This window comes from Seriola dumerili, unplaced genomic scaffold, assembly GCF_002260705.1.
Source record: "Seriola dumerili isolate Sdu_G_001 unplaced genomic scaffold, Sdu_1.0 BDQW01000783.1, whole genome shotgun sequence".
Classification (NCBI taxonomy): domain Eukaryota; kingdom Metazoa; phylum Chordata; class Actinopteri; order Carangiformes; family Carangidae; genus Seriola; species Seriola dumerili.
The window spans coordinates 206,188-216,916 of NW_019175038.1; the positions used below are offsets into that span (position 1 = coordinate 206,188).

General features: G+C 38.9%; 1 pseudogene; it reads right to left on the minus strand.

Annotated features, from left to right (window-relative positions):
- Nucleotides 1-6,610: 6,610 nt before the first annotated feature.
- LOC111236959 lies at nucleotides 6,611-7,572 on the minus strand (annotated as a pseudogene).
- Nucleotides 7,573-10,729: the final 3,157 nt, after the last annotated feature.

A 10,729-nucleotide genomic window follows, 5' to 3' on the forward strand; every position in this document is an offset into this window, starting at 1 on the left:
AATGAAGAAAATAATCAGCAGATGAACACACACTCCAACACCAGGTCATCACCCAGTAGTGGTGCCCCCCCCCATGTGGCGTAGACACAGTGACGGGGCCGTACTCGTGTGGAAACATATCATTAGTGTTTGTTTAGATTTTTTAATGAGCAGCGGTCTGTGTTTAACGACGGAGTGTCAGGGCCACGCTGAGGGGAAACATCTGAAAGATGGAGAATAAAGTCGTAATATTTCAAGAAAAACACACACAATCTTTTCTTTCTTAAGGAATATTACAAGCAACCAAGACTCAGTTTCTTGATGATGATGATGATGATGATGATGAGCCAAAAGATGAAGTTTCTCCTTATTTGTGAAATAAAAACTTCATTCTCATAATATTACGACTTCATTCTCGTATTTTCAGGAATGTTTTCCTGGCTGTCGTCGTGTGGAACGTTTCTCAGAGCCGTCAGTCTGGTTGCCGCCTGAACTTCCCTCTGTGTGAGTCTGCTGTTCCTAACTCCACCCGTCAGGGCTGCAGAGTTCAGGAGATCAGATGCCCCTCTCTGTACAGGACCACTGGTGGAGGTGGGGGTGGGGGTGTGTTGGATTCACTGCACAGCTGAGACCAAATGTCTCAAAACTACAGACTGTTGTTTTCAAACTGAAACTTTTCACCAGGACGCAGAAACAAGGAGAGGACGATGATGTCATCACCTCCTGGGAGAGGACGATGATGTCATCACCTCCTGGGAGAGGAGGTGGTCACCTGCAGTGGGCGGTGTGGGCCCAAGGTCCAGGTGTGTTTGACTTCTGTTGCCACTGTTGTGTGTGTGTGTGTGTGTGTGTGTGTGAGTGTTCACATGCTGGATTTCTTGGCTCTTGGCGGGTAACCGTTACTATGACAACAGCCGCACAGCAGTTCGACTGAGCACGTGCAAGCTCTTGCCTGGCTGTGACATCATCGGCCTCTCCTGCTGGGAGAAAACAGAAATAACGACGTGTTTAGAAAGTGAATTGAAGCAGTTTGAAGTGTTTTCAGGTGTTAGTACGGAGGCTGGGAGGAGTCAAAAAGGTGTTCAGTCATTTCACCTCCAGGTTTTGTTGTTTACAGCTCTGGCTTTTTAATTCAGCCTCTGAATTAAAAAGATTCTGCTCTGGGTTAAAAAGCTCATTTCAGTCGTTCAGGCTCCAGATTTTCATCATTAAAGATCTTGATTTTTAAATTCAGGCTCCCGCTTCAGTAACTCAGCTCTTTGTTTTTGTGATTCGGCTTCTCACTTTAGTGATTTGGGCTCTTGATTTAACATCATCAGATATGTTTTGCCCTCTTCCCCCTGTAGAGGGCAGTAGCAGGTCAGGTTTAGGTTTTTATCTGCAGTGTTGTCAAAGTTTATCCTGCGGATTATATTGAACGGATCTGTTGGTTTTTAACAGACAAGTTCATGAATATATCTCAAGATCAGAATCAGTCGTACGCAGCTGACTCCTCCAGGCCTCCGTACTTTTGATTTATCAGTTTCAGTATCAGCTCAGTCGACGTCCCCTCGTCTCTTCTTCTTGTGTTTAAATACTTGAAGTGTGTTCAGCCTGTCACTTATTTTCAGGCCGTTTGATCTGAAAGTCTCCCCCCCTCCTCCTCCTCCCCACCCGCCTGCCACTCCACGTCAGGCAAATGAAGCGCTCCGAGTTACTGATGTAGTTTGAACATGTGTTGTGGTCTGATCTTCACCTGTGCAGTGAACGCTCGATCGGCAGGTGTGAAGAACCAAACTGTGCCATTTAGTTTTTCTTCTCTGACCTTTGGCCTTTTTGTTTTAAAGTTTTAAAGAGGTCAAACCGCCACATTCCAAAAAGAGGAATCCTCTGATGTGCAGGGACACAACATGAGATCTGTAGCTGCTGAGCTAAAACATGCTAACATCACATTTCCGCACGTTACAGTCTGAAAGGATCAGACGCTGACGAGATGCTGTCGGGAACTTCTGCTCATAAACCCATCACTGAGCTTCTGTCTGTTACTGTAACGCTGCAGCTGCAGATGTTGGTTCATCCTCACATCTGTCACTCAGTCCAAATTATTGGAAATGGGACAAATGTTGCATTCAAGTGATATCCGACGTGTACGGTGGCCGTCAAGGGACAAAAACGCTTCCGCCAGGAGAAACGAGATTCAAAAAGATTCAAAAACACATGAAAATACAAAACAAATACAAGAACGGAAACAATGAGCTGCGGGGAGGAAAAAGAAAAACATGAAGCACTCTGTAAGTGTGAACACACTGAAACACATGAACCTCAAACGAATGCAACAGAAAAGATTGTGCAGATCCAGACGACACAAGGCCAGAGCTCCAGGCCTCCAGGGGGAGCTCTCAGAGGAACACCCGCACACTGGATATGAGCTAACGCTAACGCCTGCTACGTTTTCTGTTGCTCTTTATAATACTGGAAAAACTACAAATGTGGAAAAGAACACAAACCCTTTTTATGTCGCCGCCTCTCTTCCCTCATACTCACGCATTAGGTCCAGGGTAAGAGGTCAAAGGTCAGGTCTGGCCTCTAGGGTCAAAGCTAATGCTTAAGGCGATCTTCTTAGAGCTCCCTCTAGAGGCCTGGAGGACTTCCATTGGTCAAAGGTCACAGTTACCTCACAAAACACTTTTTAGCCATAACTCAAGACAAAATTTCCCACCAGTGGTTGATATTTTATGACTCTGGATAAACGGATGTGACCTGGAACTAGTTTGAGTGGCGGCGGCAGGATCTCCAGTAGTTCATCGTTTCTGTATCCGCAGCGTGTTTGTTCATGTTTTTGTTTCGACTTCCTGCCGCTTGTTGTTTCCGTTCTTGTATTTGTTTCGTAGCCGTGTTTGAATCTGCATCGCTTGTGAATCGGCAGCTCGTTTCTCCTGATGGACGTGTTTTGGCCCTCGTCGGCCACCGTACGCGTGTGGGGAAATAGAAGCTTCTGATGGGGGGAGCTGGCTCGTGTCTGCCCCCTGGTGGCTGTTACAGGTTCATGTGAGACGATGTCAGCTTTAACATGAACGCAGCATTAATGTTGTCACGGTTACAGAAACACCTGAGTGTCCTGATGATGATGAGGAGGAGGAAGATGATGGTGTGTAGCTTCATGAAGCACAATCATGTAACAAACCACAGCAGATTTGTCCTTGAACGCAGCAGCAGGTCGTTTTCCTCCAGACTCTGGATTCAGATTTACTCTTCATCTCCTCGACTCCGCTCAGACTTCACTTCCTGTTTCCTGTTTGGTTTCTCTCTCTCTCTCTCTCTCTCTCTCTCTCTCTGAAGATGTCAAACAAAGACAGATGGACCTACAGTATATTTTTCTACAGTCTGAAACCCTGCGCAGTTGTTACTGAATGTCCCAGAATGCACCACGTTGTTATGAACTTGTATCCTGTCTGTTGTGATACTGGACTGAGCTCGTCCTCCTCCTGTCCAGCTCCGGGACTCTGGTCCCGATGCTGCTTTCACGTCTCACTGGACTTTTTAGCTTCCAATCCCGGTCCTTGTAATATTGATTATCAGCTGAGTCTGATCAGATTCATTCATCTAAATATTGATTTAATATGTGACTGACACCCAGTGAAATCACAGCTGTAGAAACTGAATCTGACACAAGCTGCTTGATCCAAATACTGAAGGTTCTGGTTTAAAAATATGAAGTTGATCAGTTTGAATTATTGATCTGATCGTGGAGAAAATGTGATTATTTTACGTGTTAAGGTTCAAGAACCAAGACATTTTGTTTTCAGGTCGTCCGTCTCATTGTCGTGGACGTGATGTCTCGTAACACCTCGACAGAACTTCTTCAAATTTGGCGCAAACATTCACCAGGACTCAAGGATGAACTGATTAGACTTTGGTGGTTAAAGGTCAAAGGTCAAGGTCAGTGTGACCTCACAAAACTCTTTTTAGTCATTACTAAAGATTTCACAGCAATTTGTTTTGTTTGTTTTTCTTTGATCAGAAAGTTCCTCATTACCATAATAATCTTTCCACTTTAATGTCATTTATTTCGTTTAAACAACATTTAACATTTGACGTCTTCTATTGAAAACCGTCTTTATTATATGTAACTAAAAACTCGAGTGGTTTCTCGTGTCGGTTGCTGAAACAACGTGTGTCCAACTGATGTAGATTTGAGTGTTGAGCTTCGAGAAGATGAGGTGGAGAGTTAAACTTTCCGGTGGACGTGAAGGCAACAACACGAGCACCAGAAAATCAGCTGTTACCATGGTGATGAATGAAACTCAGTCAGACGTGTTGTTAAGCTTTTACAAAGTGTTTTTCTATGTCCGTCACTGAGTGATGAATCTTTACATTTACTGAGAAGAGCTTCTTTGATTTTAGCTGATGATGATTAACTAGAAAAGAAGAGTAACTGATGCAGTCAGACCCCCCACCCCCGCCCCCACCCCCACCCCACCCCGCCCCCCCTCTGTGTACATGATGCAGAACATTTGCTGATGCTGCACTTTAATTCTCTGAACGTGTGCCTCTAATCATTCTCCATGTTCATATCTGTTTTTATATAGAAACAAAGAGACGCTGAATGACGTCCAGTGTTGTGCATTTTGCTTTCTTTTATCTTATTAAGAAACATAATTTTGAATAATATCTATGATAATATTAATAATGGTAATAAAGAGAAATATTATGGACTTTGACATTTGGACTTGTTTTATTTCAAATGTATTGATCCATTGATTTTTGTGATTTCATGTGTCTGTGTGTATTTATTATACATATAATTTTTCAAAATATATTTTTTATAAATTATTTGTTTATATAACAAATATATTAATTATTTTTATATCTTTTGATTTAAAATATTTTATAAATATCTTAATACTTTTTAAATATAATTTAGATTAAAAAATGTATACATATTTTTATAGAATATATAATATAAATATAAATAACATAAAGCTGTTATTTATTTGATATAAGATATAAATATTTATGTAAATAAAAAAAAATAGTTTTCACTTGCACGGTAAATGTGAAGGAATTTAAAAATCAGACCAATATGAAGAAAACAAAACTAAATATTCACCAACAGCATTTATTTTTAAAAAAAATCACACACACACACACACACACACCACTGTCGAGCATCACAGGAAAACTTCAATAAAAATAAGTTACACAATCAAAAATATAAAAGTAAAAAATTATTCATTTACACCAAATCTGGAATAAAGTCCCGTTTCATGTTTTGTATTTGATATTAATATGGGTTTCAGCTGAGAAGTGATCCCAGTTCTTTAAATACAGTGGAACCACTGAGGTGATGAACAGAAAAGAGAAAGTGTCAATTCTACTGATTTATTCACCAGCAAGACTGAACATGTAGAGATGATCATGATGATAATAATAAAAGACTAGTAATAATAATGATATTAATAATAATAAGATAATACACTTTATTTGTATATAATAAAACTTTATTTGTAGATAGTAAAAAAATATTCAGTTACTTTGAAAATAATAAAAAACTATTTATTCAGTTTCATTCAGTGTTTTATTTAATGATGGAGATTTCATGACCTCAGCTGTTTCTAACTGAAACTGAATGTTACTGTGAGTCTCTCAAACTTTTTACTAATAAGAAGCGTTTTGTCATTAGTTCATTGTTTTTACTCTTTATTGAAGTCAAAGACGTGGATAACAGAGAAGATCCTCTGACACAAGAAAAAGTCACAGCAGGCGACATTTTTTTCTTTCCAGTAAAAGCACATAAGTATTACATGAAAAACACGAGTATCACAAGTAAAAGTCTCCCTTCAGAATAATGTAAATCATACGACTGGATTGTGATCATTGATGTTTTATGTGAAACAACTTCATGTTGCACGCAGGTGAAGATGAGACTCATTTGAATGACTTACATGGACCTGATCTTACCTGGAAATAATACATCAGGATTCAACAAACAACACAACCCAGCTCTTAGCAACAATGATGGAGAACACAATAAACTTTAGGAACCAAATCAAATCTGGACTTTATCTATGTGAGCCTTATAAAACTCAGCTGTGTGTCCATCACCCCAGGGAAAATAGAGAGTCCAGCATAGAGAGGCTGAGGAATGTGGGTCTGGACTCTGTTGGAGGAGAGTCATGGTTTCAGAGACGCTGTAGAAGGACAGAACACCTGCTGTGTGATCCAGGTACACTCCTACTCCTGGAGGACGAGGACCTGAGACTGGGAGTGTTGATTGTTGTTGATCTAAATGAAAATCTGTTTTGATCACAATCTAACGACCAAGATTTGTCATGATCCAAATAATTCCCCTCCTGCTCTTGCTGATATTCTTGTATGAGACTGATACAGACTATCCTCTCTCTCCACTCCACCTCCCAGATAACAACGTTCAGTCAGAATTCTCTACTCAGACAGACCTGAGGATGTGTAGTAATCTGTCTGGATGCGAGGTAAGACTGTTGATCTGTCATTACTGTTGCTTTTCTGTTTTTCCCTCAATTAATAACAGCCATGTATTTGCTGTGTTTGGATCGCAGTGTGATTTCCTGTGAATATCTTAAGAAGGCCAGCCTCTGGTCCTGGGCTCTGCTTGTGACAGTGAAAATCCACTTCAGTCAGTGTCAAGTAGATGTTTGTCCATGTCTCTGTCAGGACGTCCTGTAGTTTCTCTCTGAGCTGTGACAACAGCTGCTGTCACGTCCTCAAAGTGTCTCAGAGGACGGACATTGATGGCGGATGAGTCTGTAGAGTCACTGAGTGGTGACAGTGAGGGGTAGTTGTGTAGAAAGTGGTTGTGATCCTCTGTGTGTGAGAGCTGCTTCAGCTCAGCGTCTTTCCTCTTCAGCTCAGCGATCTCCTTGCTGGCACTTCTCCTGAAGCTCTTTGACTCGACCGGCTTCAGTTTCCTGCTGGATCTGATCTGCTGCTTCACATCAGAGCGTCTTTTCTCCATGAGACGGATCAGCCTCAGTGAAGATCTTTCTCGTGTCCTCCACTGCTTCATCAGCAGAGCCGTTGAGAGCCTCCACCTCCTGTTGAAGCAGCTTCACATCTTTTGTCTGTCCTGGATTCTCTGCAGGATCTCTTGTCGCCTCAGCTGGAGCTCTCTCTGCCTCTCAGTCCTTCTGCTGCAGCTGAGACTGTGTCGTGGCCTTTATGTTCCTCCACAAGAGCAGAGATAACAGATACACTGCTGATCGGTGGCGGCAAACATCTTCATCACCTCATCGTTGACGAGAGCAGATGTTCTGCTGGAGCTTCTCGGAGGGCTCCACCAGCTTGTGTTTCTTTTAACTGAGGCTACATCATGTGAGGCTGCAGGTGATTCTCACAGTAAGAGACCAGACAAACCGAGACAGGATTTAACAGCTTTCAGTTTCCTCCCAGTGCAGACATCACAGGCCACGTCTTCAGGTCCAGCATAGCCAGTGATCAGCGCAGCAGCTTGGAGTCCAGTCTTCTTAGCTGCTCCACTAAAGCTGCTAACATGGTGTTTTCCCCAGGACAGGCCTGCGGTGTGAAGGTCTGCCTACACTGAGGGCAGCTGTGGATTCTCTTCTCATCCTCTTTCATCCCAGACAGCTTTAAATACAGTTCCATGCAAGTAGCATGTGTCCACAGGGAACAGCCACCGGATCCTTTCATTAGATCCAGAACAGATGGAACAAGACAAGATTTCCAGCTTGATCTCCTTTCTGTGCCATTTCAGCTCTCTGTGACAACGACTGTCTGAGTTTCACTTCTCAAGAAACTGAATAGTTTGAGCTCTGTCTAAACAACATGTGTCTCTGGCAGTTGAACGGGTGCCTGTCAGCTCTTCGCACTTCACCACATGTTGGCTCCACCCATCTTCCACACTGTAGATCTGAGGGAGGGAAACACAGGAAATAACACATGAACAGATGGAGCTTGGGCTGTCTTTAGAGAGCAGGAAAGAAGAGGAGGGCATTCAGCGCTTTGACTCACGTCCAGGAAGTGAGTTTGATGCTGTGTGTTTAACCCTTTCTTACACTCCATGCTCATTTCTTGCATTTGAAAACACTGATCGAATCAAAACTTGTAGGTGATAAAACTCTTCTTGGACGTCGTGGGTTCAGACACGGTTTCCTTTGGTTCTAGAGGGAGAAATAGAGAAATGAATCGCTGCTGTAAGGCAGCAATTACATTTTCAAATATTGTTTTGACTGTTTGAAGTATTTTCCGGATTAAAACAGGTTAATTCAGCATGTAACTCCTTACTCCCACAGGAACATGAAGCGCACCATAATCATTTACCCTAGGAAGATGGTGACATGTTAAGGTTCTGTCCTTAATTTGTTTTGCTGATTTCTACGGTCAATTTCTCTGATAAGAATGTTTTATTACTTTTTTTATATAATTTGGATTTTTAAAAATTCATATATTTTTATATTACATAATATATACTTTTTTAAATATAATTTAGATTAAAAAAAATTAATTTTATATATATAATGAAAATATAAATTAGGGTTTATTTTGATATATGATATAAATATTTATGTAAATAAAAAATAGAGTTTTACTTGCCAGGTAATGTGATGGAATTTAAAATCAGACAATATGAAGGAAACAAATTTTCAACAAAACAAAAGGCAATTTTTTATTTATTAAAAATGTCAGAATAAAAAGCACACACACCACACACACACACACACCTTCACTTTTGTCAGAGCATCACAGGGAAACTTCAATTAAAAATCAGTTACCCCAATTAAAAATATAAAAGTAAAAATTCTTCATTTTGGCCAAATCTGGAAATAAAAATCATGTTTTCATATTTTTAATACTTAGTACTTTTTCATTTATTGCAGAAATTACTTTTAATGTCAGATGATAATTTTTTCAAAATAAACCTGATTACCCAGTGTATATTGAATGTATATTTTTGTTTTAAAGTTGCAGCTCACTTTAACAGAAAATGTACAACTTCAAATGACTAAAAAAAATATATATATGTATATATATATATATAAAGTACATAGAATCAAGAGCAGCAGGACATCAACACACGAATTTAAACCTTATGAAGTCAAACTATTCATTCTCGTTCCTGTTTGGTCACAATTTTACACTTTAAATAAACCGATAATCCAGTTTATTCCGTCAAAAATCAGTTTATTCAGAGAAAAAGAAAAAGTCACTCACTGCAGAAACTGACGGAGAATCGACAGGAAAACTGAACATTGACTTTGACTTGAATCATCCTGAGTCATCAATGGATTATAAAGTATTAAATAGTAAAAACTGATGTGGGACAGTTTTGTGAAAACAGGGCTGAGGATGAAGCTTTGATGTTGGATTTTAATGTCACTGTTTTAAATGATTTTGGAATGAGAAGTTATTTTTGGAAATAACCCAAAAATTCATTTCTGAAAACATTGAAACATAGCATTAAACAAAGAAAAAAAAATTGAGTGCAGTAACAGGAATTTATTCAAAATTAATTAGTTTGCTGAAAACATCAATCAAACCTTAATCTTAAAAGTTTGGAAGTTTATTCCTTCAAAAACAGACGATGAAATGATAAAAAATTACAAAGATCCAAGTAAAAAATGTTTGAATTATGAAGATTGTTGACAATTTATATCAAAAGTCTGATTTCTGTTTAAAATCTCAACTTCGACATAATATCTCATAATTCATATTTATGTTTTTTTAATTTACTTTTTCACTTTATTTCATCTCGCAAATTTTCTAAAAATGAAATTGTCAATTGTTTTTTGACTTATAAAAGATTTCCACTTTGAATTTTAAATTTATAATGTACAGTCAATGCAAACGCTTTAACTTAAAATATTTGGAATTCATTCCGCAGGCAACAAACAAAGACGATGAAAATGTTAAAATTTACAAAAAGTAAAGATCCAAGTTCAAAATGTGAATTTTGAAGTCACAGTTCTAAGACTCTGATTCTTTTATATCAAAAGTCTGATTTCTGTCAAATCTCTACATTTAATTCATTTTTTTAATGGTGTGTTTATTTTTATTTGTACTTTTTTCATTTTTAATTTCATCTTAAAAAAAAATTTCATTAAAATTTAATTGTTTTCCTTAAAAATCAAGATTTTGACTTGTAATAAATTTAAAATTTCCAAAATTACAGGTTTTAATTCAGAAAGTCAACGTTTTAATTACCTCGGTCACTTTTGCTTTTCATGTTAAACTTATAATAATTATTCTATTTTATTTATTAAATCACTTTCAGTCACATGGTGTCAGACTTTCAGGCCGCGACCTTCCTCCTCTCTCTCTCCTCCTCCTCCTCCTCCTCCCATCCTCCTCAACAGCAGGCAGGAGACGGAGACCTTGGTGTGGAGTAGGGGACGGAGTCTGGTTGAGGGACAAACCAATGTAGCTGGTTTCTCTGATCATCAGTTTCAAATGAGCTTAAAACAGGTTGGTTCACATTTTTTCACCATGTAGATGGATAGATGATAGATAGATGGATGAGTAGATAGATACGATAGAATAGTATAGATGGATAATGGATAGTAGATAGATAGATAGATGGATAGACAGATAGATGGAATAGATAGATGATGGATAGATGGATAGATGATAGATAAGATGGATAGATAGTAGTGGAGTGATAGATAGATGATAGATAGATAGATAGATGGATAGATAGATTAGATGGATAGATAGATAGATGATAAAGTATAGATAGATGGATAGATAGATAGATAGATAGATAGATTAGATAGTAAAA